We start from the raw sequence: 15,000 nt of genomic DNA, 5'->3' as shown, positions 1-15,000 counted from the left end.
GTAATACTAGAGGGGAGAGATGTTGGGGTGTGGCTGTAATACTAGAGGGGAGAGATGTTGGGGTGTGGCTGTAATACTAGAGGGGAGAGATGTTGGGGTGTAATACTAGAGGGGAGAGATGTTGGGGTGTAATACTAGAGGGGAGAGGTGTTGGGGTGTGGCTGTAATACTAGAGGGGAGAGATGTTGGGGTGTAATACTAGAGGGAGAGATGTTGGGGTGTAATACTAGAGGGGAGAGATGTTGGGGTGTAATACTAGAGGGAGAGATGTTGGGGTGTAATACTAGAGGGGAGAGATGTTGGGGTGTAATACTAGAGGGGAGAGATGTTGGGCTGTAATACTAGAGGGGAGAGATGTTGGGGTGTAATACTAGAGGGGAGAGATGTTGGGGTGTAATACTAGAGGGGAGAGATGTTGGGGGTGTGGCTGTAATACTAGAGGGGAGAGATGTTGGGGTGTAATACTAGAGGGGAGAGATGTTGGGGGTGTAATACTAGAGGGGAGAGATGTTGGGGTGTGGCTGTAATACTAGAGGGGAGAGATGTTGGGGTGTAATACTAGAGGGGAGAGATGTTGGGCTGTAATACTAGAGGGGAGAGATGTTGGGGTGTAATACTAGAGGGGAGAGATGTTGGGGTGTGGCTGTAATACTAGAGGGGAGAGATGTTGGGGTGTAATACTAGAGGGGAGAGATGTTGGGGTGTAATACTAGAGGGGAGAGATGTTGGGGTGTAATACTAGAGGGGAGAGATGTTGGGGTGTAATACTAGAGGGGAGAGATGTTGGGGTGTGGCTGTAATACTAGAGGGGAGAGATGTTGGGGTGTGGCTGTAATACTAGAGGGGAGAGATGTTGGGCTGTAATACTAGAGGGGAGAGATGTTGGGGTGTAATACTAGAGGGGAGAGATGTTGGGGTGTAATACTAGAGGGGAGAGATGTTGGGGTGTAATACTAGAGGGGAGAGATGTTGGGCTGTAATACTAGAGGGGAGAGATGTTGGGCTGTAATACTAGAGGGGAGAGATGTTGGGGTGTAATACTAGAGGGGAGAGATGTTGGGGTGTGGCTGTAATACTAGAGGGGAGAGATGTTGGGGTGTGGCTGTAATACTAGAGGGGAGAGATGTTGGGGTGTGGCTGTAATACTAGAGGGGAGAGATGTTGGGGTGTAATACTAGAGGGGAGAGATGTTGGGGTGTAATACTAGAGGGGAGAGATGTTGGGGTGTAATACTAGAGGGGAGAGATGTTGGGCTGTAATACTAGAGGGGAGAGATGTTGGGGTGTAATACTAGAGGGGAGAGATGTTGGGGTGTAATACTAGAGGGGAGAGATGTTGGGGTGTAATACTAGAGGGGAGAGATGTTGGGGTGTAATACTAGAGGGGAGAGATGTTGGGCTGTAATACTAGAGGGGAGAGATGTTGGGCTGTAATACTAGAGGGGAGAGATGTTGGGGTGTAATACTAGAGGGGAGAGATGTTGGGGTGTAATACTAGAGGGAGAGATGTTGGGGTGTAATACTAGAGGGGAGAGATGTTGGGGTGTAATACTAGAGGGGAGAGATGTTGGGCTGTAATACTAGAGGGGAGAGATGTTGGGGTGTAATACTAGAGGGGAGAGATGTTGGGGTGTAATACTAGAGGGGAGAGATGTTGGGGTGTAATACTAGAGGGGAGAGATGTTGGGGCTGTAATACTAGAGGGGAGAGATGTTGGGGTGTAATACTAGAGGGGAGAGATGTTGGGGTGTAATACTAGAGGGGAGAGATGTTGGGGTGTAATACTAGAGGGAGAGATGTTGGGCTGTAATACTAGAGGGGAGAGATGTTGGGGTGTAATACTAGAGGGGAGAGATGTTGGGGTGTAATACTAGAGGGGAGAGATGTTGGGGTGTAATACTAGAGGGGAGAGATGTTGGGGTGTAATACTAGAGGGGAGAGATGTTGGGGTGTAATACTAGAGGGGAGAGATGTTGGGGTGTGGCTGTAATACTAGAGGGGAGAGATGTTGGGCTGTAATACTAGAGGGGAGAGATGTTGGGGTGTAATACTAGAGGGGAGAGATGTTGGGCTGTAATACTAGAGGGGAGAGATGTTGGGGTGTAATACTAGAGGGGAGAGATGTTGGGGTGTAATACTAGAGGGGAGAGATGTTGGGCTGTAATACTAGAGGGGAGAGATGTTGGGGTGTGGCTGTAATACTAGAGGGGAGAGATGTTGGGCTGTAATACTAGAGGGGAGAGATGTTGGGGTGTAATACTAGAGGGGAGAGATGTTGGGGTGTAATACTAGAGGGGAGAGATGTTGGGGTGTAATACTAGAGGGGAGAGATGTTGGGGTGTAATACTAGAGGGGAGAGATGTTGGGGTGTAATACTAGAGGGGAGAGATGTTGGGGTGTAATACTAGAGGGGAGAGATGTTGGGCTGTAATACTAGAGGGAGAGATGTTGGGGTGTGGCTGTAATACTAGAGGGGAGAGATGTTGGGGTGTAATACTAGAGGGGAGAGATGTTGGGGTGTAATACTAGAGGGGAGAGATGTTGGGGTGTAATACTAGAGGGGAGAGATGTTGGGGTGTGGCTGTAATACTAGAGGGGAGAGATGTTGGGCTGTAATACTAGAGGGGAGAGATGTTGGGCTGTAATACTAGAGGGGAGAGATGTTGGGGTGTAATACTAGAGGGGAGAGATGTTGGGGTGTAATACTAGAGGGGAGAGATGTTGGGGTGTAATACTAGAGGGGAGAGATGTTGGGGTGTAATACTAGAGGGGAGAGATGTTGGGGTGTAATACTAGAGGGGAGAGATGTTGGGCTGTAATACTAGAGGGGAGAGATGTTGGGGTGTAATACTAGAGGGGAGAGATGTTGGGGTGTAATACTAGAGGGGAGAGATGTTGGGGTGTAATACTAGAGGGGAGAGATGTTGGGGTGTAATACTAGAGGGGAGAGATGTTGGGCTGTAATACTAGAGGGGAGAGATGTTGGGCTGTAATACTAGAGGGGAGAGATGTTGGGGTGTAATACTAGAGGGGAGAGATGTTGGGGTGTAATACTAGAGGGGAGAGATGTTGGGCTGTAATACTAGAGGGGAGAGATGTTGGGCTGTAATACTAGAGGGGAGAGATGTTGGGGTGTAATACTAGAGGGGAGAGATGTTGGGCTGTAATACTAGAGGGGAGAGATGTTGGGGTGTAATACTAGAGGGGAGAGATGTTGGGGTGCGGCTGTAATACTAGAGGGGAGAGATGTTGGGCTGTAATACTAGAGGGGAGAGATGTTGGGGTGTAATACTAGAGGGAGAGATGTTGGGGTGTAATACTAGAGGGGAGAGATGTTGGGGTGTAATACTAGAGGGGAGAGATGTTGGGCTGTAATACTAGAGGGGAGAGATGTTGGGGTGTGGCTGTAATACTAGAGGGGAGAGATGTTGGGGTGTGGCTGTAATACTAGAGGGGAGAGATGTTGGGCTGTAATACTAGAGGGGAGAGATGTTGGGGTGTAATACTAGAGGGGAGAGATGTTGGGGTGTAATACTAGAGGGGAGAGATGTTGGGGTGTGGCTGTAATACTAGAGGGGAGAGATGTTGGGGTGTAATACTAGAGGGGAGAGATGTTGGGGTGTAATACTAGAGGGGAGAGATGTTGGGGTGTGGCTGTAATACTAGAGGGGAGAGATGTTGGGCTGTAATACTAGAGGGGAGAGATGTTGGGGTGTAATACTAGAGGGGAGAGATGTTGGGGTGTAATACTAGAGGGGAGAGATGTTGGGGTGTAATACTAGAGGGGAGAGATGTTGGGGTGTGGCTGTAATACTAGAGGGGAGAGATGTTGGGGTGTAATACTAGAGGGGAGAGATGTTGGGGTGTAATACTAGAGGGGAGAGATGTTGGGCTGTAATACTAGAGGGAGAGATGTTGGGGTGTAATACTAGAGGGGAGAGATGTTGGGGTGTAATACTAGAGGGGAGAGATGTTGGGGTGTAATACTAGAGGGGAGAGATGTTGGGCTGTAATACTAGAGGGGAGAGATGTTGGGGTGTGGCTGTAATACTAGAGGGGAGAGATGTTGGGGTGTAATACTAGAGGGGAGAGATGTTGGGGTGTAATACTAGAGGGGAGAGATGTTGGGGTGTAATACTAGAGGGGAGAGATGTTGGGGTGTAATACTAGAGGGGAGAGATGTTGGGGTGTAATACTAGAGGGGAGAGATGTTGGGGTGTAATACTAGAGGGGAGAGATGTTGGGGTGTAATACTAGAGGGGAGAGATGTTGGGCTGTAATACTAGAGGGAGAGATGTTGGGGTGTAATACTAGAGGGGAGAGATGTTGGGGTGTAATACTAGAGGGGAGAGATGTTGGGGTGTAATACTAGAGGGGAGAGATGTTGGGGTGTAATACTAGAGGGGAGAGATGTTGGGGTGTAATACTAGAGGGGAGAGATGTTGGGGTGTAATACTAGAGGGGAGAGATGTTGGGGTGTAATACTAGAGGGGAGAGATGTTGGGGTGTAATACTAGAGGGGAGAGATGTTGGGCTGTAATACTAGAGGGAGAGATGTTGGGGTGTAATACTAGAGGGGAGAGATGTTGGGGTGTGGCTGTAATACTAGAGGGGAGAGATGTTGGGGTGTAATACTAGAGGGGAGAGATGTTGGGGTGTAATACTAGAGGGGAGAGATGTTGGGGTGTAATACTAGAGGGGAGAGATGTTGGGGTGTAATACTAGAGGGGAGAGATGTTGGGCTGTAATACTAGAGGGGAGAGATGTTGGGCTGTAATACTAGAGGGGAGAGATGTTGGGGTGTGGCTGTAATACTAGAGGGGAGAGATGTTGGGGTGTAATACTAGAGGGGAGAGATGTTGGGGTGTAATACTAGAGGGGAGAGATGTTGGGGTGTAATACTAGAGGGGAGAGATGTTGGGCTGTAATACTAGAGGGGAGAGATGTTGGGCTGTAATACTAGAGGGGAGAGATGTTGGGCTGTAATACTAGAGGGGAGAGATGTTGGGGTGTAATACTAGAGGGGAGAGATGTTGGGGTGTAATACTAGAGGGGAGAGATGTTGGGGTGTAATACTAGAGGGGAGAGATGTTGGGGTGTGGCTGTAATACTAGAGGGGAGAGATGTTGGGGTGTGGCTGTAATCCTAGAGGGGAGAGATGTTGGGGTGTAATACTAGAGGGGAGAGATGTTGGGCTGTAATACTAGAGGGGAGAGATGTTGGGGTGTAATACTAGAGGGGAGAGATGTTGGGGTGTAATACTAGAGGGGAGAGATGTTGGGCTGTAATACTAGAGGGGAGAGATGTTGGGGTGTGGCTGTAATACTAGAGGGGAGAGATGTTGGGCTGTAATACTAGAGGGGAGAGATGTTGGGCTGTAATACTAGAGGGGAGAGATGTTGGGGTGTGGCTGTAATACTAGAGGGGAGAGATGTTGGGCTGTAATACTAGAGGGGAGAGATGTTGGGCTGTAATACTAGAGGGGAGAGATGTTGGGGTGTAATACTAGAGGGAGAGATGTTGGGGTGTAATACTAGAGGGGAGAGATGTTGGGGTGTAATACTAGAGGGGAGAGATGTTGGGGTGTAATACTAGAGGGGAGAGATGTTGGGGTGTAATACTAGAGGGGAGAGATGTTGGGGTGTAATACTAGAGGGGAGAGATGTTGGGGTGTAATACTAGAGGGGAGAGATGTTGGGGTGTTGCTGTAATACTAGAGGGGAGAGATGTTGGGGTGTAATACTAGAGGGGAGAGATGTTGGGGTGTAATACTAGAGGGGAGAGATGTTGGGGTGTAATACTAGAGGGGAGAGATGTTGGGGTGTTGCTGTAATACTAGAGGGGAGAGATGTTGGGGTGTAATACTAGAGGGGAGAGATGTTGGGGTGTAATACTAGAGGGGAGAGATGTTGGGGTGTAATACTAGAGGGGAGAGATGTTGGGGTGTGGCTGTAATACTAGAGGGGAGAGATGTTGGGGTGTGGCTGTAATACTAGAGGGGAGAGATGTTGGGGTGTAATACTAGAGGGGAGAGATGTTGGGGTGTAATACTAGAGGGGAGAGATGTTGGGGGTTTTGACTAGACTTTGTTTTTCTTGTCTGAAGTCTCCTTATTTAACTCTGGTTGATTCTGTATGTATAAACTGTATAACTTCGTAAGTTTAGAGCTCAGCTGGTAGAGCACGGCGCTTGTAACGCCAGGGTAGTGGGTTCGATCCCCGGGACCACCCATACGTAAAAATGTATGCGCGCATGACTGTAAGTCGCTTTGGATAAAAGCGTCTGCTAAATGGCATATTATTATTATATTATAACTACATAACTGTACGACTGTATAACTTTATAAGTTTAGAACTGTAGAACTATAAACTACATAACTGTATAACTGTATAACTGTACATCTCCATAACTGTCTTGCTGTCCTTATGAACACTGTTGAAGACCATTCTGTCTCTCCTCTATGTGGTGTTATAAACCCTGGACTGTCCTGTTGAAGACCATTCTGTCTCTCCTCTATGTGGTGTTATAAACTCCTGGACTGTCCTGTTGAAGACCATTCTGTCTCTCCTCTATGTGGTGTTATAAACCCTGGACTGTCCTGTTGAAGACCATTCTGTCTCTCCTCTATGTGGTGTTATAAACCCTGGACTGTCCTGTTGAAGACCATTCTGTCTCTCCTCTATGTGGTGTTATAAACCCTGGACTGTCCTGTTGAATACCATTCTGTCTCTCCCTCTATGTGGTGTTATAAACCCTGGACTGTCCTGTTGAAGACCATTCTGTCTCTTCTCTATGTGGTGTTATAAACCCTGGACTGTCCTGTTGAAGACCATTCTGTCTCTCCTCTATGTGGTGTTATAAACCCTGGACTGTCCTGTTGAAGACCATTCTGTCTCTCCTCTATGTGGTGTTATAAACCCCTGGACTGTCCTGTTGAAGACCATTCTGTCTCTCCTCTATGTGGTGTTATAAACCCTGGACTGTCCTGTTGAAGACCATTCTGTCTCTCCTCTATGTGGTGTTATAAACCCTGGACTGTCCTGTTGAAGACCATTCTGTCTCTCCTCTATGTGGTGTTATAAACCCCTGGACTGTCCTGTTGAAGACCATTCTGTCTCTCCTCTATGTGGTGTTATAAACCCTGGACTGTCCTGTTGAAGACCATTCTGTCTCTCCTCTATGTGGTGTTATAAACCCTGGACTGTCCTGTTGAAGACCATTCTGTCTCTCCTCTATGTGGTGTTATAAACCCTGGACTGTCCTGTTGAATACCATTCTGTCTCTCCTCTATGTGGTGTTATAAACCCTGGACTGTCCTGTTGAAGACCATTCTGTCTCTTCTCTATGTGGTGTTATAAACCCTGGACTGTCCTGTTGAAGACCATTCTGTCTCTCCTCTATGTGGTGTTATAAACCCTGGACTGTCCTGTTGAAGACCATTCTGTCTCTCCTCTATGTGGTGTTATAAACCCCTGGACTGTCCTGTTGAAGACCATTCTGTCTCTCCTCTATGTGGTGTTATAAACCCTGGACTGTCCTGTTGAAGACCATTCTGTCTCTCCTCTATGTGGTGTTATAAACCCTGGACTGTCCTGTTGAAGACCATTCTGTCTCTCCTCTATGTGGTGTTATAAACCCCTGGACTGTCCTGTTGAAGACCATTCTGTCTCTCCTCTATGTGGTGTTATAAACCCTGGACTGTCCTGTTGAAGACCATTCTGTCTCTCCTCTATGTGGTGTTATAAACCCTGGACTGTCCTGTTGAAGACCATTCTGTCTCTGACCTGGCTCCTACTTTATCAGTCACCATTAACTGAAATGGTGTCTGCTGGTGTCTGCCGTGTCACTGTTCTGTTCTGCTAACTAACCCTAACTCATATCGCTAGCCCATAATGCTAGCTCATAACACTAGATAATAATGCTAGCCCATAATGCTAGCTCATAACACTAGCTAATAATGCTAACCCATGATGCTAATCCATAATGCTAATCCATAATGCTAACCCATAATGCTAATCCATAATGCTAATCCGTAATGCTAACCCATAATGCTAATCCGTAATGCTAACCCATAATGCTAATCCATAATGCTAACCCATAACGCTAATCCATAACGCTAATCCATAATGCTAACTCGTAATGCTAATCCATTGTAAACCCCCTAACATACACATGTATACGCTTCCTTCCCGTCTCTGCATCATACTGTTGTCTTATTGCGTTGTGTTCAGCAGCCATCTTGTTACTGAAGAGAACAATCTATATTCTGTTTTAAACGTCACCTTCGTCAGAATAATGTTGAATACTTGTTGTTAAATGGCCTCTCATGTGGCATCTGCAGCGTCCGCACCTTACAGTACTAATGAAAAGTAGAAAATCCTAGAACTACTATACTCATCACCATGGGTAAATCTGAAATAATAACATGCCATTTAGCAGACGCTTTTATACAAAGCGACTTACAGTCGTGCGTGCATACATTTTTTTGTGTTTGGGGTGGTCCCGGGGATCGAACCCACTACCCTGGCGTTACAAGCGCCGTGCTCTACCAGCTGAGCTACAGAGGACCACATCTAAATCTAGAATCCCCGTCTCTACATCACCAAAACATCTTCCTTTGCGGACATGTAACTTCTAACTGAGGGACCTTGTATAACATTTCAGTCATTTTAGCAGACGCTCTTATCCAGAGCGACTTACAGTTAGTGAGAGCATACATTATGTTTCATACTGGCCCCCCATGGGAAACGAACCCACAACCCTGGCGTTGCAAGCGCCACGCTCTACCAACTGAGCTACAGGGGACTATAACCAAGTGACATTATATTTCATAACTGACTGAAGACTACTCGTTCTTTTTTATGATTGCTGTCGGACAGTATATTGCAGGTAGATTGCTGGGTTGATTCCTGTTTATTGCTGGGTTTGTCTACTAGGCAGATTCCTTAGGTTACAGGGCTCAGGTGGGCCTTTGGAGTGTGTGTGTGTGTGTATAATGATTGAAGGAGGGATGTTTTTCTGTCCTCCGTCAGTCGAGTCACTCATTTCCTTGTTCATGTCTTCCTGTCATTTAACGGTTAATGCTTAACGGTTGATCGGATGGTCTGGTGACCTCGCAGTCCGGTCATTGGAACACTATAGATCTTCTGATGCTGATGATTGACAGTTCATCTTTCATCTGGTTTGACCTCAACAGGGAAAGGGTTAGAAAGGGGGAGAGGCTTCTGTCTTGCTGACCTTTCAGCTAGCCCCAATACACACACACACACACACACACACACACACACACACACACACACACACACACACACACACACACACACACACACACACACACACACACACACACACATACACATACACATACACATACAAACACACGCACATACACACACAAACACACACACACACTGACTCATACACATACACAGACTTCTCTCTCCGGCTCCCTCTCTCTCCCTCTCTCTCTCTCTCTGTCTCTCTCTCTCTCTGTCTCTCTCTGTCTCCCTCTCTCTCTCTCTCTCTGTCTCCCTCTGTCTCCCTCTCTCTGTCTCGCTCTCTGTTTCCCTCTCTGTCTCCCTCTCTTTCTCCCTCTCTGTCTTGCTCTCTGTCTCTCTATATATATATATATATTTCTCTCTCTCTTTCTCCCTCTGTCAGATATGCTTTATTGACACAACACTGTTGCCACAGCAGTTGATAATAAAACACTTTATCAGACCAAAGCAACACCACAATGAAGACAGAACAAATCTCTCTCTCTCTCTCTCTCTCTCTCTCTCTCTCTCTCTCTCTCTCTCTCTCTCTCTCTCTCTCTCTCTCTCTCTCTCTCTCTCTCTCTCTCTCTCGCTCTCCTCTCTCTCGCTCTCCCTCTCTCTCTCTCTCTCTCTCTCTCTCTCTCTCTCTCTCTCTCTCTCTCTCTCTCTCTCTCTCTCTCTCTCTCTCTCCCTATCTCTCTCTCTCTCTTAGCTGCTCACTAAGGTGTGTGCTGTTTACTTAGCTTGGTCCGTGCTGGGAACTCATGTACTGTTGCTATATACACACACCAACCTGACTGACTAGGTCCTAAACCTGGCTCAAAACTACAAACTCAAACCTGAAATCTTCCTAAGAACTACAGTTCCCTGTAGTCTCCTCTCCTAACTGCCAGTTCCTCCCTTCACAGTAGTTATACTGAGTCAGAGACTGGTGGGTTTATGAAACAGGTGCTTTAGTGTGGTGTGTGTGTGTGTGTGTGTGTGTGTGTGTGTGTGTGTGTGTGTTTATGGTGTGTGTTCCTGCTCCCCTCCCTACACACACCTTAGCTCCACCTGCCTCAGCCTAGCGTCTGCCCTGTTGTTGCTCAGGGTCCGGTCTGTGTGTGAGAGTAGGCTGGCCTCTCTGCTCTCTGTACCCTGTTGTTGCTCAGGGTCCGGTCTGTGTGTGAGAGTAGGCTGGCCTCTCTGCTCTCTGTACCTGTCTCTCAGGGAGGCATAGATCTAGCAGGCACTCAGGAGCCAGGCTGTGGAACGGTGTGGAGGAAAGGAAATAGGGTATCTAGCTTTTATTTCAATCTTCCCCTGTCTTCCCTCCTATCTCTTCTCTCTCTCTCTCTCTTCTCCTCCTCCTGATCATTACCTGTTCTGTTGTTCATTCATTCTTATTTCAGTGTTACTTCAGTTTTAGTTCAGTGTTACTTCAGTTTTAGTTCAGTTTTAGTTTAGTTTTAGTTCAGTTTTAGTTCAGTGTTAGTTCAGTGTTAGTTCAGTGTTAGTTCAGTGCTAGTTCAGTTTTAGTTCAGTTTTAGTTCAGTGTTAGTTCAGTTTTAGTTCAGTGTTAGTTCAGTTTTAGTTCAGTTTTAGTTCAGTGTTAGTTCGGATCTACCTGAACTAATGGAGTGACTGGGATGTTTTAAAGGTCTGTCTGCCTGCCTGTCTGCCTGTCTGCCTGTCTGCCTGCCTGCCTGCCTGCCTGCCTGCCTGCCTGCCTGCCTGTCTGTCTGTCTGTCTGTCTAACCTGTCTGTCTAACCTGTCTGTCTAACCTGCCTGTCTGTCTAACCTGCCTGCCTGCCTGCCTGCCTGCCTGCCTGCCTGCCTGCCTGCCTGCCTGCCTGTCTGTCTGTCTGTCTGTCTAACCTGTCTGTCTATCTTCTTGTCTGCCTGTCAGTCTGCCAGTGATTTTCCATTAGACTGAGAAGTTGCTGTTTGGCTGTTTAGACAGTTGATCCCCATGATATATATGTGTGTGTCTCATGGTTCTGACGCTGTGTGTTTGGCATCATGACTGTTGTTGACTACGACCCGCGTCCCAAATGGCCCCCCTATCCGCTATACAGTGAAGAAGCACCCTACGGTATGCAGAGGACAGGGTGTCATTTGGGAGGCAGGCTACGTGTCAAAGGGTTTAAACAACTGTTCTGGAGTCAGCTTTTATGCCTCAGCCTTGTTGACCAATGGGGAGTAGTCCCGTCTTTGGTGATGTCGCTAACGTTGTGTTGTGGTCCTAAAAAGGGGGACATTTTGAAATGGAACCACGCAGCTATCGAGAGTTTTAGTAATCGCAGCCTTTTCATTGGTCGCTCTGTCACCATGTGACTGTGTCGTTAAGGAAGGCTGGGCGGGCTGCTGTGAGCCAGTGTGTGCGTGTGTGTGTCTCCTAAGTAACTCTACAGAGATCCTCTGGCTCAATGTTACTCAGGACAGAGCAGAGACTGAGACTCTCATTGTTCTCAACACACACGGGGGAGGGGGGTGTAACTCATTTCAGACTGAACAGTCCCGGTTTCTATTTCACTGTGTTACTGCTATGGCTGTATGTATTGTAGCGAATGGCAGGGCAGGGGCAGGGAAGTGAACCCGGGTCGCTGGCGTGAAAAGGCAAACACCCTACGCGCCAATAGGTTTACGCGCCAATGGGGTTAAACTGCAATGTGGCTCATATAGCAAGGGATCGCTACAATATGTATGTATTCTGTTTTAGCTAGCTGGGGATTTATTCATTCGTCTACGTTTGCACTAAGAATGGCATAATCAATTATTGGCTAGGACAGATAGAGAGGAGAGATACTGAAATAGCAGCGTGTTTATTGGCTAGGACAGATAGAGGAGAGATACTGAAATAGCAGCGTGTTTATTGGCTAGGACAGATAGAGGAGAGATACTGAAATAGCAGTGTGTTTATTGGCTAGGACAGATAGAATAGAGATACTGAAATAGCAGCGTGTTTATTGGCTAGGACAGATAGAATAGAGATACTGAAATAGCAGTGTGTTTATTGGCTAGGACAGATAGAGGAGAGATACTGAAATAGCAGCGTGTTTATTGGCTAGGACAGATAGAGGAGAGATACTGAAATAGCAGCGTGTTTATTGGCTAGGACAGACAGAGGAGAGATACTGAAATAGCAGCGTGTTTATTGGCTAAGACAGATAGAGGAGAGATACTGAAATAGCAGCGTGTTTATTGGCTAGGACAGATAGAGGAGAGATACTGAAATAGCAGCGTGTTTATTGGCTAGGACAGATAGAGGAGAGATACTGAAATAGCAGCGTGTTTATTGGCTAGGACAGATAGAGGAGAGATACTGAAATAGCAGCGTGTTTATTGGCTAGGACAGATAGAGGAGAGATACTGAAATAGCAGCGTGTTTATTGGCTAGGACAGATAGAGGAGAGATACTGAAATAGCAGCGTGTTTATTGGCTAGGACAGACAGAGGAGAGATACTGAAATAGCAGCGTGTTTATTGGCTAAGACAGATAGAGGAGAGATACTGAAATAGCAGCGTGTTTATTGGCTAGGACAGATAGAGGAGAGATACTGAAATAGCAGCGTGTTTATTGGCTAGGACAGACAGAGGAGAGATACTGAAATAGCAGCGTGTTTATTGGCTAGGACAGATAGAGGAGAGATACTGAAATAGCAGCGTGTTTATTGGCTAGGACAGATAGAGGAGAGATACTGAAATAGCAGCGTGTTTATTGGCTAGGACAGATAGAGGAGAGATACTGAAATAGCAGCGTGTTTATTGGCTAGGACAGACAGAGGAGAGATACTGAAATAGCAGCGTGTTTATTGGCTAAGACAGATAGAGGAGAGATACTGAAATAGCAGCGTGTTTATTGGCTAGGACAGATAGAGGAGAGATACTGAAATAGCAGCGTGTTTATTGGCTAGGACAGATAGAGGAGAGATACTGAAATAGCAGCGTGTTTATTGGCTAGGACAGATAGAGGAGAGATACTGAAATAGCAGCGTGTTTATTGGCTAGGACAGATAGAGGAGAGATACTGAAATAGCGGCGTGTTTATTGGCTAGGACAGATAGAGGAGAGATACTGAAATAGCAGCGTGTTTATTGGCTAGGACAGATAGAGGAGAGATACTGAAATAGCAGCGTGTTTATTGGCTAAGACAGATAGAGGAGAGATACTGAAATAGCAGCGTGTTTATTGGCTAGGACAGATAGAGGAGAGATACTGAAATAGCAGCGTGTTTATTGGCTAGGACAGATAGAGGAGAGATACTGAAATAGCAGCGTGTTTATTGGCTAGGACAGATAGAGGAGAGATACTGAAATAGCAGCGTGTTTATTGGCTAGGACAGATAGAGGAGAGATACTGAAATAGCAGCGTGTTTATTGGCTAGGACAGATAGAGGAGAGATACTGAAATAGCAGCGTGTTTATTGGCTAGGACAGATAGAGGAGAGATACTGAAATAGCAGCGTGTTTATTGGCTAAGACAGATAGAGGAGAGATACTGAAATAGCAGAGTGTTTATTGGCTAGGACAGATAGAGGAGAGATACTGAAATAGCAGCGTGTTTATTGGCTAGGACAGATAGAGGAGAGATACTGAAATAGCAGCGTGTTTATTGGCTAGGACAGATAGAGGAGAGATACTAAAATAGCAGCGTGTTTATTGGCTAGGACAGATAGAGGAGAGATACTGAAATAGCAGCGTGTTTATTGGCTAGGACAGATAGAGGAGAGATACTGAAATAGCAGCGTGTTTTTTGGCTAGGACAGATAGAGGAGAGATACTGAAATAGCAGCGTGTTTATTGGCTAGGACAGATAGAGGAGAGATACTGAAATAGCAGCTTGTTTATTGGCTGGGACAGATAGAGGAGAGATACTGAAATAGTAGGCTTAGAGCCTTTAACCCTGGCAATTTGACTGGGGAGGCCTGCTATATAGAGGATATTTCTATGGGAACACAGCTGTCAGGTCAACAAAAGTAGTAATAGCTGGCCTCCCGAGTGTCGCAGCGGTCTACAGACCCAGGTTCGATACCAGGCTTTGGCGCAGCGGTCTACAGACCCAGATTCGATCCCGGGCTGCACAATTGGCCCAGCGTCGTCCGGGTTGGGGGAGGGTTTGGCCGGCCGGGATGTCCTTGTCCCATCCCGCTCTAGTGACTCCTTGTGGCGGGCCGGGCGCAGTGCACGCTGACACGGTCGCCAGTTGTACAGTGTTTCCTCCGTCACATTGTGCAGCTGGCTTCCGGGTTAAGCGAGCAGTGTGTCAAGACGCAATGCGGCTTGGCGGGGTCATGTTTCGGAGGACGCACGGCTCTCGACCTTCCCCTCTCCCGTGTCCGTACGGGAGTTGCAGCGATGGGACAAGACTGTAACTACCAATTGGATATCACGAAATTGGGGAGGAAAAGGGGGTAAAAAGTAATAAACAAAATAAAACAGTAGATTCATGTTATTGATAGAAGACTGATGGTCTATAGACCACCGTAGGCCACCTCTTTAGATCTCTAGACCATCGTAGGCCACCTCTATAGACTGCTAGACCACCGTAGGCCACCTCTCTAGACTACCGTAGGCCACCTCTATAGACTGCTAGACTACCGTAGGCCACCTCTATAGACCACCGTAGGCCACCTCTTTAGATCTCTAGACCATCGTAGGCCACCTCTATAGACTGCTAGACCACCGTAGGCCACCTCTCTAGACCACCGTAGGCCACCTCTATAGACTGCTAGACTACCGTAGGCCACCTCTCTAGACCACCG

At 46.9% G+C, this 15,000-nt stretch overlaps 1 protein-coding gene across 8 annotated transcripts in view; it reads left to right on the top strand.

Moving 5' to 3' along the window:
* Positions 1-15,000, top strand: part of rbm47 (RNA binding motif protein 47) — a 65,377-nt gene that overhangs the window by 33,157 nt on the left and 17,220 nt on the right. Inside the window, exon 1 of one of the 8 annotated variants that reach the window (XM_045213903.1) lies at positions 10,063-10,531. The exons of the other annotated variants lie outside the window; for them this stretch is intronic. The gene's annotated coding sequence lies outside the window, so the exon portion shown is untranslated. Of the gene's footprint in view, positions 1-10,062; positions 10,532-15,000 lie in introns of those variants that run through there. 8 annotated transcript variants of the gene reach the window in all.

This window comes from Coregonus clupeaformis, unplaced genomic scaffold (assembly GCF_020615455.1).
Source record: "Coregonus clupeaformis isolate EN_2021a unplaced genomic scaffold, ASM2061545v1 scaf0170, whole genome shotgun sequence".
Classification (NCBI taxonomy): domain Eukaryota; kingdom Metazoa; phylum Chordata; class Actinopteri; order Salmoniformes; family Salmonidae; genus Coregonus; species Coregonus clupeaformis.
The sequence above is the reverse complement of the archived record's forward strand: the minus strand, read 5'-3'. Positions and strand labels throughout refer to the sequence as shown.